The 20,128-nt window shown below is 37.9% G+C and overlaps 1 protein-coding gene across 3 annotated transcripts in view; it reads left to right on the forward strand.

Annotated features, from left to right (window-relative positions):
* Positions 1-3,333: 3,333 nt before the first annotated feature.
* Positions 3,334-20,128, forward strand: part of LOC129235674 (uncharacterized) — a 206,045-nt gene continuing 189,250 nt past the window's right edge. For all 3 annotated transcript variants that reach the window (XM_054869652.1, XM_054869653.1, XM_054869655.1), the window contains exon 1: positions 3,334-4,768. The gene's annotated coding sequence lies outside the window, so the exon portion shown is untranslated. The remainder of the gene's footprint in view (positions 4,769-20,128) is intronic.

The following is a 20,128-nucleotide window of genomic DNA, read 5'->3' on the forward strand; positions in this document are numbered from 1 at the left end:
TCTTATTGATTATTATTAATTTGATTTACTTGAAGAATTTAAAATAAAACCAAGTTTGTTAATAATACCTGTTGTTTTAATGTTATTATTATTAATTTTTTTATTATATATGAAGGAAAAAATGTATGGTAATATTTACCATATACCTTATAAGATATCCCAGAAGGAAATGCCTTCATAAGCTATTACAGAACAGCTTCTAAGCAAGTGAAATGCTTATGTCAGCAGCACTGCTCACAGAGGGCTTCCAGTGCTCCTTCTCGAGAAGTGAGTAGGCAAGGTGTACAAAATAAACTGTCGAGCTAACGTTTGTACCTATACACAATTGTCGAAATTTACAGTAGGCGGTACAAACAAAAAAAAGTGACGCGTTCATTTCTGTAAATTTATTAAAAGTGTATTTTTGTGATGAAAAGACGTGCTTCGGAAAGTAAAATTTATAATAAAAAGAGTGAGTGTAAATTAAATAAATAAAAAGATGGGTAGAAGAGGAATGAGCGCGAGTTCTATTAAAAGAAAAATTTTAAAGGAACGAAATAATTTAATATGCAAACTTAAGCTATGTGAAAGAAATAATGAAAAAGTAGAAGCCCCAAAAAAAGTGTAATGCAGAAAAAATCAGAAGTATAGTTTTACAAGAAAGTGATGTAATGCCAATGAAATTGTTTGCAAAATAATGTGCTTGCCATATGAAAATATACAGCTGTATGCAGTTAAAAAAATTCTAATTAAACTTTGACATAATTTTAAGGCAAAACTGGCAGAAAACAAGAATGTTTTCCGGCGAATGACTGGCAACTTAGGCGTTACAAAGTCATACGAACAGCTAGCAGCCAAAAATCAACAAAACTCCTACATAGTTCAAATGTTTCCAATAAAAAACATCGATGAATTGAAGCGACTTGAGGAAGAAATACCAAACCTTGCAGAGTATGAATTGGTAAATAAAAAGCCTAATTACTTTTTTACGACATATATTTATATGAAACAGATAACGAGTAAGAAAACCACACTAAAAATATTTAAAAAAATTTTCTTGATCGTTACTCCATGACTGTGAATAAATACTTCATTCAGATCTCCCTGTAATAGATGAACTTATAAATTGTCTTTTACTTACAGATTAACACCATAACAAAAACATGTGAAAGGGGTGGCATTTCCAAAAATATCCACAATTTATTTGGAAAAGACGTATTCCTCAATTTCAATTACGACGGAATACAAGGAAAAGAATCATTTAAATGTTATAAAAATTATAATTACATTTATTTATCTTTTTTGTTTAAAATTCATATTTATAAAAAATAAATAAATCATCTATTAAAATACTTATATAATTATTAAAATTAAAATAATTTTTTAAAATTATCGTTGCTGTTTGGAAGTAAGATAATATCACATGACAAAGACGGCTTCCTGCAGCCCTTACAAAGTAAGCGAGCAAAAAGGGCATACTGCCAGGCGTTTGTGAAGCGCTTGAAGACAGCTCCTTCTCAAAAGCATTCTCGTACAAGCGGTGGCATAATGACTTGCAATAACACCTTCTATAAGATGTTCCGTCGCAAGCGAAAATGCAATGCCTTGCGTTTTGGCTCATTTCATACAAAAAATAATTAAGGAAATCATGGAGATGGTAAGGCCCTCCCGATTCCAAAGAAGAGCTTCTGTAATCGCTTTTCACTCCTTCTTTTTTCTACTGGGATGTTGTATACTAATATCTGTATATAAACATGCATATACATATACAATTTCGCGCAATTTTCAAAAAGAACAAATCCATATGTAAAGATGCATACAAGTCATATGGACATATCAAATATACGAATCTATTCCGTACGCAAGCAAATGTAAGCTAATGTGCTTGAACTGCAAGCGAGAGCGCGGAACGAACGACAAAGAGCACAATCGGCCCCCGCGTTCAGCAACGTTCGACATCTGGCTCTGTCCTACTTGAGTGAGCATATATATGTATGTATATGCGCATTTGTATATAAATTCACATACTTGTATTTGCATATGCCTTCTTGCTGTGTGCATGGTAATGAACCATTTCTCTGTTGAGAATAGGACGATGATAGAAAAAGTAGGAAATGAAAGGGAGTGTTTCGAGTTTAAAGTGTCTTGAAAAAGGCAAATCGATGATGGTGCCTCTTAGTGTTGTTGACTTATTAACGTTTGATGCACAATCGAAATTGAAGATATCTTTCATGAATTTGATAAGTGTTTCGTCATTTTTCACGTTTGTGTAAATGTAACTAGACCTATTCCATTGCAATTCCATTTACCTCCTCCTCTATATCCATACAAAATATCTATCAAACAAATAAAATTAAAATTTTGTTTTGAAAATTGCAACCATTCCATCAATATTTTCTTATGACGTTGTCACGTTAAACTATCGTCAGTAAACCGACTTTACAGACAACCTCTTTTTCTTTTTAATGTCTTGAGTGCGGAGTGTCTGCACAAGGCGAATTGAGTATCTACGGTGGCGCCATTAGAAAACAGTTACTTTATTTTTCGATTTTTCGCGATTTTGACAAGACTGACGTCAGCTCAGTTCGAACGAACAAAACAAACAAAAGGAGGAAAAATTAAACGTTTGCGAAAATTCAGTGAATGGCTTGGCTTGGTAATATTGTGATTTGTGAAATTCAAACTAATCAAACTAATGAAAATGAAGTACCGCGTGAAGTACATTATAAAAGTACGAATTATAGAAATACTTTCAAACGCAGTTTTTTTTGTGCCGACGACGTCGTGGAAAGTTAGTATTTGTGTGTGTATAATTTCTTGTTCTATTGTTTCTATTGCTCTCGCTTACTCTTCCTATTTACAAACAAGTAAATTCCCTTTTCTTTTCTTTTCTTCTCTTTTCTTTTCTTTTCTTTTCTTTTCTTTTCTTTTCTTTTCTTTTCTTTTCTTTTCTTTTCTTTTCTTTTCTTTTCTTTTCTTTTCTTTTCTTTTCTTTTCTTTTCTTTTCTTTTCTTTTCTTTTCTTTTCTTTTCGGAAGGTCCAATCGTGTATTCTATCATTCCTGGGGTGATGTCCGTAGATCAGCTGATTTGTTTTTTTCTTTTACCTTAAATATTAGAATGACAGCACAAATTGAAATGACGAAAAGTATTTATAGTTTCGTGTTACTCTACTTTCTTTTGTTATGACAGTCTGATGTACGAAATGTTTTTGTTGGTCTAGTGCCACCACCTTGTATAGATTCGCCTTGCTAACTGGTAAGCCCATTCAGTCAGTCAACTGCGGAGCCGGCTGACCGACTGCATAATCAAACAGGTATTTCACCACTTGTATACGCTCTCATTAACTCAGTTCTCTTTGAGTTGTTGAATTCGATTGTCGTATTTAAATTGTGAGCCGTTGTGTACGTACGGTTTATTTTCTAAATACAAAGTGTTGCCTGTTTTATTTTTGTGAGCTGAAATAAAACGTAGTGGCATCTGTTGCTAACCTTTCTATTAGCAATGAATTGCGGGTTAAATTTGTGTGATTTGGAATGCAATGCTGCCTACAGCAAATAACAAGAAAAGCAATTGAAAACAATGGGAAAAAAACTGCATCTGCTCTAAGGCACACTATTTAAGATTGTTTTAAAGTAACTAGTGTTGAAGTTGATACAAAATTTTAAATAAAAATATTTATGTGGATTCAGTGCTTATTTTGCTGTACATTACGTACTCCCGCGATAAACATGTATGCATTTAGTTTTTTTATGCTTATTTGGGTATTATATTCCTTCGCGTCGGAATAATAAAGGTGCAGTGCTGCATTCTTCGTGGTCACGACGTGCGCACATTGGAATTTTTGTTAATACTACCAACAACTTGCTAGCAAAACCTTCCCCCTATGCCGTTGGTAACGTGAATTTTGTTGTGTTTTGATTTTCACCTACCTATTTGTCTTCCGTTTGGCTCCCCATCAATATTCGTTTCTAACTTTCCTGCCATACCGTGTTATTTACAAATAGTTTCATGCAAGAAACCGGTTATTGCTCCCCGAACAAATAGTGCAAGCATTTAACATACATACTTTCATATGTGGTGTACATAGGTACATACATACAATTGTAAGAGGGTTTTAATGTTTGCTGTTCTGGAAAGCGGATGGACAGACAGAAGAAGTGATAACAAAAATAAGTTAAGATAGTTTTGAGCCAAATACTTTACAAAGAATGAAAAACTATCATACTAACTAACTACTATACAAAATACCTGAAATGAAGGCATAACAAAAGCGAGAAAATTAAAAGAACAACAAGCACAAGTTTACATTGTTGTTCATAACAATAACGACAGTGGATATAAAAACAACAACAAAACAACCAATTGCAACAATTGTGTCAACAGCAAGTGTAATATTTTTTTTTGGGCGACAGCTGTTGTTGATACTCGCTAATAAACACAACAACAAAAATATATACATACGTACTGCTATATCGTACTCAGTCATCCGTGAGTAAGGCGCGCATGAAAATCCGTTGGAAATTCAATGACACGAGAAGTTGCGCGGTTAATTCGAAAGGTTAATTGATTTTTAATTTAAAAGGAAAGTTAGCAGCTCTTTGTAGCACAATCATTCACATACATACATACATATGTACATACATACATATTGAATGTGTAGTTTTATTTTTGATGTCTTTACCAGTGGTTTTGTGCATTTAAGGTTTTAAGTACATAAATCTACACAAACAACTGCTAGTGTTCATCAAAAATAACAACTGGAATTATGAGTTGCTCACCAACTGTTGGTAAGTAGAACTCGATATTTACAATAGAAAACAAAAGTTCCTGCCCACACATTTTGAAAAATCAAATTTAAGGCGTTTTATTCCTGAAAAAATATTATTATATGCTTATACATTTCATTTATGATTATTACAGATTTCGATTACATAGACTCAAAGTCATTTGAGTAGTTGAGCGGGTTTCATTTTTGTTTTTTACTTTGGTTCGGCGACTGAGATATTATACTGAGAATTTTGAGCAAGAAAGTCCATAGAAAGTCAGAGCTACAAAATGGACTTCGAGCCTCCTTATTTTAAATTTTAGTTATTAATTCACAATTCATTTTTTTATTATTTTTATTTGATTAAATTTAAACCTTTAAAGAGGCATTTATTCTATGTTGTTGAGATCATTACTTTTATGTTGTGCTCATTAATGAATATCTTCATCTGTTTACCTACACCGCATATTTTTAGAAAATTCTCACTTCAATTGTGTACTGATCTGCTAACTAAATGAATGTCCTCTGTGTTACTAGCTTACTCTGCAGTCAGATTTTACTTATAGTGTCAATGTCTGGATTTCTTATTACCTTTTCTAGTGCTAGGTTGAATGGAAGATAGGATAACCATCGCCTTTGTATTAATATTTTTGAATTTTCTGATCTGGATATGTCAAAACAGCATATCAAACCTAAATTTGTATTATGATGAAGTTAAGGAATGATTAATGTGAAGCAGTGAAGCCAAAGTTTAAGTCGATCATAATAATCGTCCCACCAGGGAGCCTGCTCGTTTGTAATGGATAAATTCTTTCAACATATTCGCTATTGAATATTCTTGTGCCAGTGAGATAACACACCGGTCGCAGTAAAATGCCTTAGTAAGTGCACTCATCGCGTGAAATGCTTTAGAATAGCTCACACCTCTTCAAAAATAGTCTTAGAATGTAAGACGAGGCCGAACTCCATTGCAATTTCGAAGGAACTTGTGTGGTTATACTATAGTATGCAAGGCTATGAACTGGCTGATGAATTGGCGTCCAATTGGACCGGAGCCAATTTTAGGGTTAAACCACGGTGTGCAAATTACTAAAGGTGGCGTCTTCTGAAAACCGCAACTTTATTTTTCCTGATTTTTTTATGTTCCATTATGCCAGGGCTCACACAAGGCGGGAACAGTCGGGTACATCAAGGCTTTTATTAAAAGCAAAGGTCACGAGAGCCGTTGGAGCAATAGCCACATTTGCGAAACAACAAAGTGTTTCCTGAAAAGGTATGACAGGCAAAATTCCTTCACAGACAGAGAAGCAGTGAACTACAAGCCCTGATAGGTCTAATTTCGTGACCCAATCCATTAGTTTTCTCGACGAATTGCTAAGCTTCATGAAATAGTCTTTCCTTATTATTGGGTTCCAGCCTTTCACAGTTCACTTTGTGGCGAATTTTAAAAATCTTGGGCTATTCCACAAACAAGATCACTCACACTGAAAAAGTAAAGTCTGTTGATTATTTGATGTGCCGAGTTTTCCTCGATTTCCGTTCTAAAAGAGACGAAGAGTCAATTTAAGGCTTGAAAAAAAAGAAACAGTGACAAAATCGATCTTCTGCTTTCTAGTTGTTTGAGATTAATTAGAAGTAAGCGGGACTCATATGATGGGGATACTCAATGCCTAAGTAAGATCGCAGCCAATTTAGAAAAACTGATCGAATGTTTTTGAATAGTCAGTATATGAGATTTGCATTTTCTATTTGGTGCCCAATAATGAAGGCAACGTAAAATAACAAAATAAAATGGGTTTATTGTTTTTCAAAATATTCTTCTTGGAAAACAATACACTTATGCATTCGTTTGAACCAATTTTCAAAGGGCTTTTGCCACTCAGAAGTGGATACCTCCAAAACGAGCTACTAAAAGGCTTCAACAGTTTGATCAGGCGTTGGAAAACGTTGATTTCTCCTTTTTTTTTGATATTCGAGAACGAAAAGAAATAATTTGGTGCCAAATTAGGGCTGTAAGGTGGATGGCCTATTACTTCGATCATTTGAGTACTTAAAAAGTTCGATCTTTCGAGTGCTTGCATTGTCTTCGGAAGTTGGTTTTCCTAAATTCTCCAAACACTTCTGCCAAACAAATGGTTGTGTACCACTCGGAATAGACTATTTTAAGTTTCTCTAATGGTACATTTGCGACATGACTAAATTTTCCAAAAAAACAGACACCGATTTGCTCGGAGGTTTTTCTTCTGCGAAGAAATTTTGCTGGATTATGCGTACTTTGGAATACTCATATTGTCGTTTGCTGTTTTTTTCGGCTCATATAATATACATAGATCCAAGATTCGTCACCTTACGATGCGATACAAATGTTTTGTAGCACCGCGGATGAATTTCTTCAACATTTCTTTACACCAATCGATACGAGTTATTTTTTGGGGCATTTTGCAAATTATGCGTTATCCATCCGTAGCCGAATGGGGTTGGTGTGAGACTCCCATTCGGTAGTGCGTAGGTACGAATCTCCGTGCATGAAACAACAAAATGAGAGGGTCGCCCCCGGCAGGCAATGGTAAACTTTCGAGTGTACTTCTGCCATGGAAAAGCTCCTTGTAAAAAAACATTTTTTGTCGTTCGGAGTCGGCAATTTCGTACTTTTAATATTATTTTTAAAGAGAAAAAATCTTCTTGAACTCCAAACTTTCATGTAATATTAAATGTATGCTAGGAAACGTTGGAACTCGTTGTGACAACGTTTCACAGGAATAAATAAACCCCGTAAGTGAAAACGGTATATGTAAGTTTATGCTAGAAAATACCAAACTTTTCCATAAAACTATCAAAGTACAGCTCATCTCGGGCATAGTGTTTCATAGGGTCAAACTTTAAAAGGCAACTCTCGTAGATACAGGCGACTTGTAGCCCTGCAATACAGTATTCAGAGGAAACGGCAATCTTGGAAACTGTGAACCTACTTGTAACAAAATAATACATATTTTCCTTGACAATATTTTCAAACAATCACTAATAGTATTGTAATTAGAAGTTTATTTGCTTCAAAGCAAGCACCCAACTAAAGGCGTGGGATGGAAGATTGGAAGTACAAGTTTACATAAGTGGCAATATAAATAAAAAAAATTATAATAATTACAAGCGACATCTGTTTTAAGTTCATTCATCTGGTTCTGTAAAATAAGTAAAATCATACAGAAAACTGTAACCAAATGCACTTCCAGCTTCATGCCTGGTAGTGACTAAGATGGCGAAAGCGTAAACCATAAATGAAAAGCTGCTACTAAAAGAATACGCTTCCATTTAGATAATATATTTATATACGTACATACATTTACAACAAAGCGGCAGCAAGTAATTTGTTATAGTTGCACGACGCGAGCACAAAGTTAAGGCGAAAAAATGGTTTCTACAGCAGCATCAGCGACACCGATCAAATTTCGCAAATCGAAGTCAATGCCGCAATGCAACGCCGTACCGCAACGCAGTACGAGTAAAGTGCAGCGTAACAACAAATTGTAGTAACTTGTTAGTTGTGAAGCAATTGAATGATCATCGCCTGCCAAAAAATAAAAAAAAAATGTATAAAAAATAACTACATATTGAGGACGCCAGCAACAAAAAGACTGGCGGGAACACACAACATTCGGCCCACGTGAAACAGGCCAAGCCAAACCTGCAAGTATCCGCCAACAGCACACAATGGCCACATATAGGTAGTTGTATATATATATATGTGTGTGTTATGTTATATTGCTGAGGTAAACAGGATAAGCTATAATTAGCTAAAGGAAGCGCATAAAGAGCACAACAACATCAAAGGATGTGTGAATGCGCGGCTTTTACTCATCTAAACGTTCGTTCGATCTGCGGTCGATAGTATAGTGAGTAGGTACATGCATAGCTAGTCAGTCGATCGTATATATGTATGTATAATACAAATCGGAAGTGGGATGATTGTTAGTTGGAAATCAGCTTTTATGACTGTACATACCAGAAAGACGCGCCTACAGGGCTGCGATTGCTGCTGTTGAATATACTACGCTTACATTGTAGTACATATGTATGTGTGTATATGCATACTCTGTTACAAGGCCTTTTAAAAAAGTACCAGTAGACCTCGAGGCATGAGTGGTCTGAAATTCATGTGTGCATATACGAAAATGCTGTGTGGTGTAGTCCAAACTGCGCTATATTCGCGCGTTCAATAAATTCAAGTACAACAGCAAATCGATTGTCAGATATTAATATATTTATATAGTAATGTATGCGAGTATGCACGTGAATATATGTACATACATACTTACATATGCATGTGTGTACGTATGTTCATATAGCCTGTCAGTTGCAGTTAAATATTGCTGTTATTGGCGCTTTTGCAATTGTAAATTCTACCAGTTTTTGTTGTTGTTTTTATTAACTCTGTTTTTCGTAGTGATCTTTTTCAGCGATTTTGCAACTTGTTGAGGCGGTTCTACTCTTTAATCATACATACTACACACATGTCCACACCGACATACAGATATGCCTTTAAGAGGACAGGATATGCCTTTAAGAGGACAATTAATCTTTTGACAAAACCCCAAGACTTGTTGTAGGTATTGAAATATGTTTTTTTTTAAATTTAATTAAAAAAAGCTGGGTGCATTGTTTTACTTTTTTGCTAGTTTACATGAACGCATGATCTTTTGAAGATATGTATGCAGGGCCGTAGAGAGCATATCCAGGCCCCAGGGGAAAATTCCAAATGCGGGCCCTTTCCAATTATGTCTAATTTATATAATTCGAATTACTCTCGAGTATGGGCGGATGCCGTAGGCGAAGGGGTTGGTGCGTGACTACCATTCGGAATTCAGAGAGAATGTAGGTTCGAATCTCGGTGAAACACCAAAATTAAGAAAAAGTTTTTCTAATAGCTCAGGCAATGGCAACCCTCGGAGTGTATTTCTGCCATGAAAAAGCTCCTCATAAAAAATATCTGCCGTTCGGCTTGAAACTGTAGGTCCCTCCATTTGTGGAACAAACAACATCAAAACGAACGCCATAAATAGGAGGAGGACCTCGGCCAAACACCCAAAAAGGGTGTACGCGCCAATTATATATACATACTAGCAAACCCGGCCCCCTTCGCTGGGCACACTAAAATAGAATAGATATGGTTTAGAACAGAAAATATATGATTTTCATATTATTTATTTCTTTATTCTTTATTCAAGCGCTTTGTCATAAACAATATTTTTTGTTTTTCTATTTGTTTTTGAGTAAATATAAAATATAAATTGAAAATCAGGAAAAAAGAAGATTGTTTTTAAATTTCAAATCAACGCATATGAATAAACAATCGTCTTTTTTCCTGATCATCCATGAATTTTTCGTTTCAATTTATATGTTTTATTAAGCATTGGAGCTTTTTTAACCATTATCCATTTATATTTTTCAAAAAAAAAAAAACGAAAAAAAATCTTTTTTCCACGAACACATAATTTCATTCGGATTTCACATTAAATTCTCAAATTTCGTAAGAAATTATTCACTGTTCCAAAATCCACTCCAAAAAAATTCACAAACAATTTTTACATGTTGCACTTACGTTTTTTCCTTATGGCATCCAAATCAGAAAGAAATATTGACACATTGTAACTCACACTGTCAATTTGACAGTTCAGTTCCGCCTCAAGCGTTAAAAAAGTAAGCGACATTATGGCTGGTTCAAAAGAACGCTGTACCCGTTGCCAGTGCTCCGAATTACAACCAAACTTTACGAAACCCATTTTCAATACTTACTTAACAATGTGTGTAAGTTTGGTTTAATTCGGTTCAAAGACACGGCGGGTCCACGTTTTGGCATATATTTCGAGACCCTAGTCATCAATAGGTATGAAAATTACCCCGTATTAAAGCACTTATCAACAGCTTTCATTTGATACCCATATTGTACATACACAACCAAAGGTTACCCGGGCCCACGTTTTGACCTATATCTCGAGACCCTATCTACCAATAGGTATTCAAACTATACGGAAATCATCTTCAATACCTACTTAACAATGTGTGTAAGTTTGGTTTAATTCGGTTCAAAGACACGGCGGGTCCACGTTTTGGCATATATTTCGAGACCCTAGTCATCAATGGGTATGAAAATTACCCCGTATTAAAGCACTTATCAACAGCTTTCATTTGATATCCATATTGTACAAACACATTCTAGGGTCCACGTTTTGGTCTCTATCTCGAGACCCTAGTCACGGAGCGGATGGAAATACTCTGAACTAAAGCATTCACCAACAGCTTCCATTTGATACCCATATTGTACATACCCATCCGAAGGTTACCCGGGTCCACGTTTTGACCTATATCTCGAGACCCTATCTACAAATAGGTATCCAAACTATACGGAAACCATCTTCAATACCTCCTTAACAATTTGTGTAAGTTTGGTTTAATTCGGTTTAAAGACACGGCGGCTCCACGTTTTGGCATATATTTCCAGACCCTAGTCATCAATAGGTATGAAAATTACCCCGTATTAAAGCACTTATCAACAGCTTTCATTTGATACCCATATTGTACATACACAACCAAAGGTTGCCCGGGTCCACGTTTTGACCTATATCTCGAGACCCCAGTCACGGAGCGGCATGAAAAATACTCTGTACTAAAGCATTCACCAACAGCTTCAATTTGATATCCATATTGTACAAAAACATTCTGGGGTCCACGTTTTGGTCTCTATCTCGAGACCCTAGTCACGGAGCGGCATGAAAAATACTCTGGACTAAAGCATTCACCAACAGCTTCCATTTGATACCCATATTGTACATACACATCCGAAGGTTACCCGGGTCCACGTTTTGACCTATATCTCGAGCCCTATTTCCAAAATAAAATATAATCCATGTTACTTGTGGATGATGTAGCTTTCGAATGGTGGAAAATTTTTAAAATCGGTCCAGTAGTTTTTGAGCCTATTCATTACAAACAAACAAAGTTTTCCTCTTTATAATATTAGTATAGACATATATATTTTAGAAGAGCCTATTGTATTTCAGAAAGCGTTAAATATATTTCAAAAAAGTTAGTTGCACTTCAGAAAGCGTTCAAGGGACCTCAATTGTACTTCAGAGAGCGTTACAGGTTTTCCAGTAATGATTAAATAGTACTTCGGAGAGAGTAATGTAAATACTTATATACACATGTATGTATGTTATATATTTACTTTAAAGTACACTTAAAAATGTTCTGAAATGCAGTTGATATCTTTTGAAGTCTATTTGAAGACCTCTGAAGTACGTTTAACAATATCTGGAGTTCAATTAACTGCACTGAAATATATTTTAAGCTTTCTGAAATGTGCGCAGCTACAGCTTGAAGTATTTCTGACACCTTTCAAGTGAAAACTTACTATATGAAGTGAAGTGCTTTTTAAAAAGCTGCAGTGATTTTCGAACTCTTTCGTACGATTTGCAAAATATTTTTGAATGTTTGTAGTGAAAGTAATATTATACATTTTTATTTTCAAATGGAAACTGCTAGCGTGTTGCTAATTTAAGACATACCCAACAATTTAGAGCCACACTTATGTCTTTTTGTTAAGAAACCTCCAAAATCAGAAGATTTGCCGAACATGGCTATATATTAACATTTGTATTGCAGAGACCACAATGCAGAGTGTAATTATATTTATTAAGAAGCATAACAGCAAGCAATCCATAATCGACATCGCAGCAACACGAGTTCGGTCATTACTATTATACTCGTATGTATGTAGGTATTCGTGAACTTGTCTATGCAGTCTAAGCGAAAGAACGATTGGAATAAATTGGCAACAAAAACTCCACAGTAATTGTTTCGTGGAACGTTGCAGAGCAACTTTTTAGAACAAAACAAACATACACATACAAATGAATCAAGTTGATTAATAAACCAAGCAAAAGAAAGAAAATTCAATAATACATAATTCTACAGGTGTGCATGTGCAAATCCACAATTGAGCGAATAGTCGGTGACGCCGCCACACCAAACATTCTTTGATGCAAACATACATATGTATGTACTTACATATTTACAACTATATTTCTTTACTTCAGATATGTGCGCGCATGACTTTGTGCTTATGTACTATTTTCTTGTGTTACCAATCAGCGAATTGTGGACGCGCGAAGTTGGTGTTTTTGAACGAGTTGAAGAATGTATTTGGAATATGTGTGGCATATTGTGGGGGTTTGTGGTGTTCAGCTGTTCGATATTGCTATGCGCAACATTCTTGCGCATTTTTAAATATGTACACATATTTACATACATACATACATATGCTAGTGCGAAAATGCAGTTTGTTAGTTGAACTGGTGCATTGCCTTGCTTTGACATTTGATGTGTGCGAAACAAAAGCGAAGTCACTTGTGGATCAAGATTCATTAGAGAGAAAAACATATCGCACCCTAAATACAAAAGGGTCACAACTCAAAATTTTCCACACTCGAGCTTGACTTGTTTACAGTAGCACAGAAAACAAACTATGTGACATATCACGCTGAAATTTGCCATGTAAGCTTATAACAGTCCTACCAAAAAACAAAAAATTTATTTTTGCCATATGTCATCCGCGGACCGTTTTATTGATAACGTCTCGTTCATATTTGAGCAGAAGTACATTTTGAGTTGTGACCCTTTTGTATTTAGGGTGCGATATGCATACGATTGACAGTAAACGATTGCCATTACATTTGATATTATCAGCTGATCAAGATTAATTGCTCACAGTTAAAAAGATACGTAATTGAGGTTAGAAGTGCGAACCAACCTCTTGCAAATGGCTTTGCACTCTTTCCTTCCTTAGGTTTTACTCAGTTTACATATAAACTTAGAGGTTATTACTCGGCAAGTCATCACGATTTTATTTTCGCCCGAGTTAACAATGTTTTGTTTACTTATATGTTTGCTTTGTCTTTATTTTTGCATTGAGACGTTTTCATATGTTTTACATTTGTACGATTTGTATTTTATATGGTATATTTGGACGGATATTATTAACATAGGTAAAAGCAAAATCTATGTCAGCATTATTTTCTCAAAGCTCTAAATTTTTCTAAAATACATAACTTAGGAATCTAAAACCAACAGCTGTCTATGGTTTCTAAGTTAAGTGGAGTTTAGGCTAACCTGAAAAACCTGACCCTGGTATGGTAAATTGGCCTTAGTTATGTAAAATTGTGTCGAAATCTTGGCTAACAGAGCTCTAACTTGTCCTAAGAAGTCAAAGAAGTGGTTGTATACTGTAAGAGCATAAGCTCAATCCACATAGAATGAAATTTTCCTAATTTATTTTTCTGGGTGAAAAGCCTATCTGAAAGTTGTTATTCCGCTGTATATTAATCTTTCCAAATGGATATTTCAATCCAAACCTGCTAAGGAATATCACAATATCTGTAAACTTTTAGCGTGCTTTGATCCCTACAGAATTATAGGCAACAAGCTCACTGAAGAGCTAGGTTGTTTTAGGTTACGGTGGGTTGTGTTTATACCCAAGGCTGGCAAGAGCTCGCATGTCTCCCCAAAGGATTTTAGGCCAATCAGTCTCTCATCTTTCTTGCTGAAAACCCTTGAGAGGTTGATTGACCTACACATAAGAAACGGAATTCCTCGGGGGCGTTTGTCGCACGCCCAACATGCATACTGTAAAGGCAGATCAGTGGAATCTGCTCTGCACACAATTGTTAAAAATATTGAGGAGTCTCTATATCAGAAAGAACTCGCGGTCGGCGCCTTCCTCGACATTGAGGGTGCTTTTAATAACGTTCTCCCGGAGGCAATCACTAAAGCTCTGGATAGACTGGGGGTCGGAGCCGATCTTACCAGGTTTATCTACAGAATGCTCAGCGACAGAACGGTCGTGTCAGAGTGGGGCGGCGTCTCTCTCCGCCGGCAGGTGAGCAGAGGCACGCCGCAAGGCGGGGTCCTCTCACCATTCCTCTGGATCATTGTTATCAATGACTTGCTGGAGGAGCTGGTGAGGAGGGGCTGTAGGGTGATTGCCTACGCGGATGACGTGGCATTAATTGTTAGAGGAAAGTTTATAGATACCCTGTACGATTTAATGCAGGGATATCTGAACGTAGTTGTTTGATGGGCAGCAGATTGCGGCTTATCGGTGAATCCTCTTAAGACGGAGCTCGTCCTATTCACGAGGAAATATAAAATACCCAGAGCTCAACTCCCCTCGATGGGGGGGGCGATCCGCTGGTGCTTTCTGACAAGGTGAAGTACCTAGGTCTAATCCTTGACAGCAAGCTGACGTGGAAGCCCAACATTGAGGAGAGAGTAAGGAAGGCAACAATCGCCTTGTATGGGTGCAAAGGCGCAATTGGCAAAAGGTGGGGCCTTTCGCCCAGAGTTGTATTCTGGCTCTACAACACCATAATAAAGCCAATTTTGTTATATGGAGTCACTGTCTGGTGGAACTCACTGGAGAGGACGACATCAGTCAAAAAGCTAGAGAGAGTCCAGAGGTCTGCTCTCATTGGGATCAGTGGGGCGCTTCGAACTACTCCTACTCTGGCGCTTAATGTAATGTTAAATGTGGTACCTATAGACATCGCAGGCAGAACTGCCGCTGCTCGTACCGCAATCAGACTGAGGGGCTTGGGCTATAAGCTCAACCTCACATATGGGCACTCAAGCATCCTCAGAAACTTTGAGTTCATCCCCTCGTCGACGGACCAGTGTGTGCCTTCGCTAAGTCCAAGCGGAACTTTTTCCACCTATATTCCACCAAGGGAGGAGTGGAGCGGGGGCAACACCTGGGGACAGGGCGTCGTTAACCTGTTCACGGATGGCTCGAAGTTGGATGGTAGGGTTGGAGGAGGAGTATTCTGCAAAGAGCTCCCCATCAAACTCAAATTCAGGCTACCGGATCACTGTAGTGTGTTCCAAGCAGAGGTGGCCGCAATTAAAGAAGCAGCTGACTGGCTACTTACTTGCGTAATAACTGCAAAAAAGGTAAATATTTACTCCGATAGCCAAGCGGCCATTAGGGCTCTAGGCTCTATTATGGTGCACTCGAAGCTGGTCAGGGAATGCCTGGTCTCACTCTCGATTGCATCAGAATTCTTCGATATTAAGATAATTTGGGTACCTGGTCACAGTGACATTGCAGGAAACTGCGAAGCCGACGAGCTGGCCAGACAGGGGACCTGTGAGGCAATGTGTCCGCGAAAGGAGAGGATCGGGATCCCCTTGACAACCTGCGCTCTACTCCTGGAAGGATGGGCTATGCACCAACTCAGCGAACGCTGGGCAAGTACACGAACGTGTAGGGTCGCGAAGTCCTTCTGGCCACGTTTGGATAGGAGGCGCTCGAGGGATATCCTGGGGATGACAAAATGTCATCTCTCAAATTTCGTGGGCATCATCACGGGGCACTGTCCGCGAGGTACCCATGCCGTGAGACTCGGAATTACTTCGAGTCCTTTTTGCGTCAGCTGTATGGAGGATGAGGTGGAATCATCTCAGCACCTGCTCCTAAGCTGCTCAGCCTTCGCAGGACTAAGATTCAAATACCTTGGTTCTCACTTCTTTTCTGCTATATCAGCAGGCGTTGATAACAAAAATCTGATGAACTACATCAGCAGCATAATGAGGTTAACACAACCGCGGACTAGTCACCGTTCGTAGTCCACAAGCACTCACCACTCCCCATCCCTTCCCTTCCTCCCCCCTCCTTGTCCTTCAATGGTAACACAAAGGACGAACCAAACTATTTCGTCCAAGTGGGCCCTATTGGGCAACCATTACAACCTAACCTAGGTTACGGTGAATGTGTGTCCATAAGGGTGTAGAGGCAGCCCATTTAGGCCTGGAGGTCCATTGTGATAGAACTTTTTTTTTTTCGTCGGGACAACTAGCAAGTGCAGCACTCAGACATTAATTGAGTCCATTGTACTACACTTAGATTCCCTTTTAATTTTCTTTAAATCTACCCGATCTCCGAAAAAATCTGAGTGGATCTTGTGGTGCCAAGGAGCCAAGGTGGTTGCTTCTTAACACATCAGTGCCAAAGAGCTTAAACCTGATTCGAACGAAGGCGGGGCAGATGCACTCATCCTCCTCTTTACAAGCTGGGCAGAGTACACTGTATGAGATGCCTACCTTTTCCATGTGCTTCGCCCACAGAAAGTGACCCGTCATCAGTCCAACCAGCTGTCTGCACTCCCTTCTGCTTAATAACAGGAGGGTTTGCGACAGTCGATCGGACATGACAGGTAACATCAGTTTAGTCCATCTGCAGCCTCTCTCAGTCTGTAAGCCACAAGCTCGCTTGTGGGTTGTATAGCGTTTTTCAATAGGTGCGCTTCAACTTTTTCCGATAGGGAGGGCGAACGACGCAATTTTTTTATTTTTCGCTTGTCATTTGTAAACTTCATTAGTATACATTTCATCATGGAACGCTACACACTTGAGCAACGATTGCAAATCGTGCAAATTTTTCATGAAAATAATCGTTCTGTTGCTGCTACTTTAAGACTACTTTTTTCCAAAAAATCATCTTCAGTGATGAAGTTCACTTTTGACTCAATGGCTTTGTCAACAAGCAAAATATGCGTTACTGGGCAGAAAACAATCCACACGTGATTCATGAGGCACCGTTGCATCCCGAAAAAATCACTGTTTGGTGCGGTTTACATGCCGGCGGCGTAATTGGCCCATATTTTTTCGTTGACGAGAACGATCGCCACGTTACTGTGAATGGAAATCGATACCGCGACATGATAAACGATTATTTTTGGCCGCAATTGAATGGTATGGACTTAGACGACATGTGGTTTCAACAGGACGGGGCCACAAGCCACACAGCACACGCTACAATTGATTTGTTGAAGAGTAAGTTCGATGAGCGCATTATTTCCAGAAATGGACCGGTCGAATGACCGCCGCGCTCGTGTGATTTGACGCCTCTGGACTATTTTCTTTGGAGTTATATGAAGTCATTGGTCTACAGTAACAAGCCGGCGACGATTTGTGAGCTCAGAGCCAATATTGAACGCGATATTGCTGGAATTTCGGCCGATTTATGCAAAAGAGTGGTCGAAAATTGGGTTCAACGATTGGACTTCGTAAAACGTGCACGCGGTGGTCATGCAAAAGGAATCGAATTTCATACTTAAATGTATATGTTCAAACTCGATAATAAAAAAAAAATTGTTAAAAAAGTCAAACCATTTGTGTTTTATTCAAAAAAAAAGTTGAAGCACACTTACTGAAAAACGCTTTACTAGCCCATTTGCTAACCGTGGCTTTGATGACTGCAAAACGGGCTTTGGACCAAAGAAGTTGGTCCCGGGACCCATGTTAGTATCAGGCTATTATGTCTACCGACATACTTCAGCCTAGATTTACAGGACTCGACTGCCCCTGATGTGGTTGGGGGACTGTCTAAGCCCATGAGCGCAGCTTGGTTGTCGCTGCAGACACATGTAAATCTGCCTCTCCAACTGTTTTCCACAACAAAGTTTATCGCTTTTTGAACTGCATACACTTCCGCTTGAAACACGGATGCATGCATTCCAAGAGCAAAGTGCAGTTTTATACAGCTGGATTCCACGTAGACCCCAGTTGGCCTTACCAGTTCCCATTGTGTTTCAGCCTGCAGATGGCAGTGGTAGACCAATCAAAGCATCTAATGCCAGAGCTTTCGTTCTGTCTCGGCCAGAAAGCTGTCAGTGAAACCACTTCATCTCTGGCGTAAACAATTAAATATTGTGGATGGATGTCGATTCTAAACCTGTCAGACATCCAAAGAAGAAAGAATTTAAACAGCTATATCGTATTCTGGCAAGAGCGAGACAGTGGCAGAGGAAGTGTTCAACGCTCTGCACCTCCTTCTTGTTGTTGAAGCTGTGACAGAAGTCATTTGAGGGAAACGCTATACGTTTCCCATGCGTTTCATCGTACTAATGGAAGGCTGGTCTAGGTTCATGAGGAACCTGGTTCTCTGCTCATTCTTTCTAAGCAATGAGGAGCTGAAGAGTTAGCTAAAGGAGAAATATAAAATGTTGTGCAAAGACCAAAACTACTTTGTAGTATGTTTATTAGTAGGTGCGTAAACTAAAGTTAGATTAGGCTGAAGTGGCTGTAGCTGAAGCCAAAGGCGCTCTTAGGCCAAAGAGGAAGGCACGTTTTGATAACAAAGTTTGACTAACTACAAATACTACTCTTTACACCATGCAGTATTCCTGATGATGAAAAATCGTTTCTTGCTCCACATTGGTTTTGCAAAATATATGGAGAGGCACGCTTAGCATTTTTGCATGCTTGCCTTGTAAGCCTTCTGATGACTGTAGATAAGCCTCCTTTTTTCACACAGTATACACTTCATGTTCGTTCTGTCTCAGTTCCATCCATGTTTACTTTGAAATGCGGCTACCTGTGCTTCGTTCCATCTTCCCCGGCTTGGTTATTAGTAAATTCGCTGTTGCTATGTGCTCTGCGGCATACCAATGCTTTCTTTTCCAGGAAGAATCTGCTTGGTTGTACTTTGCCTTGTAACTTCATCTGCCCTGCGATTTCCCTCTATGCTCCTATGAGTCACAACTAGATTGATATTCTGCTTAGCTATCTCTTGTAGATATTGGCGACTGTCGAGCATAAGTTATGAATAGAGAGTGACTGAACTGAATTGTTGATGGGTTCCATTCTGCTTCCGTTTCGCTGCTAAAAGTTTCGCTCTAAAAATTGTTTGACCAACCATACCTTGCTTTATGTAATTTCAAACATCCATTCCGAAGTACAGTTAATTTCTCCACTTCTTGGAGTATCAGCACTCCCTTTTTCAAATTGAAATAAACAGAGCACCAGCAATTCTATTCTATTTTAAACTTAAACATATTTTTTTTAATACTTAAAATCTTTTATTTTATTTAATTTTTTGTTGTTGTTTATTACCGATTCTTATTAAAGTATACACAAAAGAACACTATTAAGCAATTTTCATTTGATAATTTTATGATAATTTAACTTGTTTTAAGAAGCATTTTCCTATTCAATCGCTATTCGCTCTCCATAAGGAGTGCTTCAGATGTGCGTTTTAAATGTCTTTGAGAAGAATCCAGCCGAAGTCAGCTGGATGCTGCATCATTAACATGATTTTTTATGTGATGACATGATTTATAAAATTAGTCATCCGATTTTCTTTCAAATTAAAAATTATTTTCAGCGATGAAAATATTTATTTTCTCTCTTGTCTGTTTGTATTCTACAACTGTTGTTTAGTTCACAAGTGCCAAATATAATTGACTTACGACGTCAATCTTCCGATAGGGGGATTAGTTTTGCGCCACCTTGTATTTGGCCTCAAACCTTCCAAAGAGGAAAGAAACGAACA

This window comes from Anastrepha obliqua, chromosome 1 (assembly GCF_027943255.1).
Source record: "Anastrepha obliqua isolate idAnaObli1 chromosome 1, idAnaObli1_1.0, whole genome shotgun sequence".
Lineage (NCBI taxonomy): Eukaryota > Metazoa > Arthropoda > Insecta > Diptera > Tephritidae > Anastrepha > Anastrepha obliqua.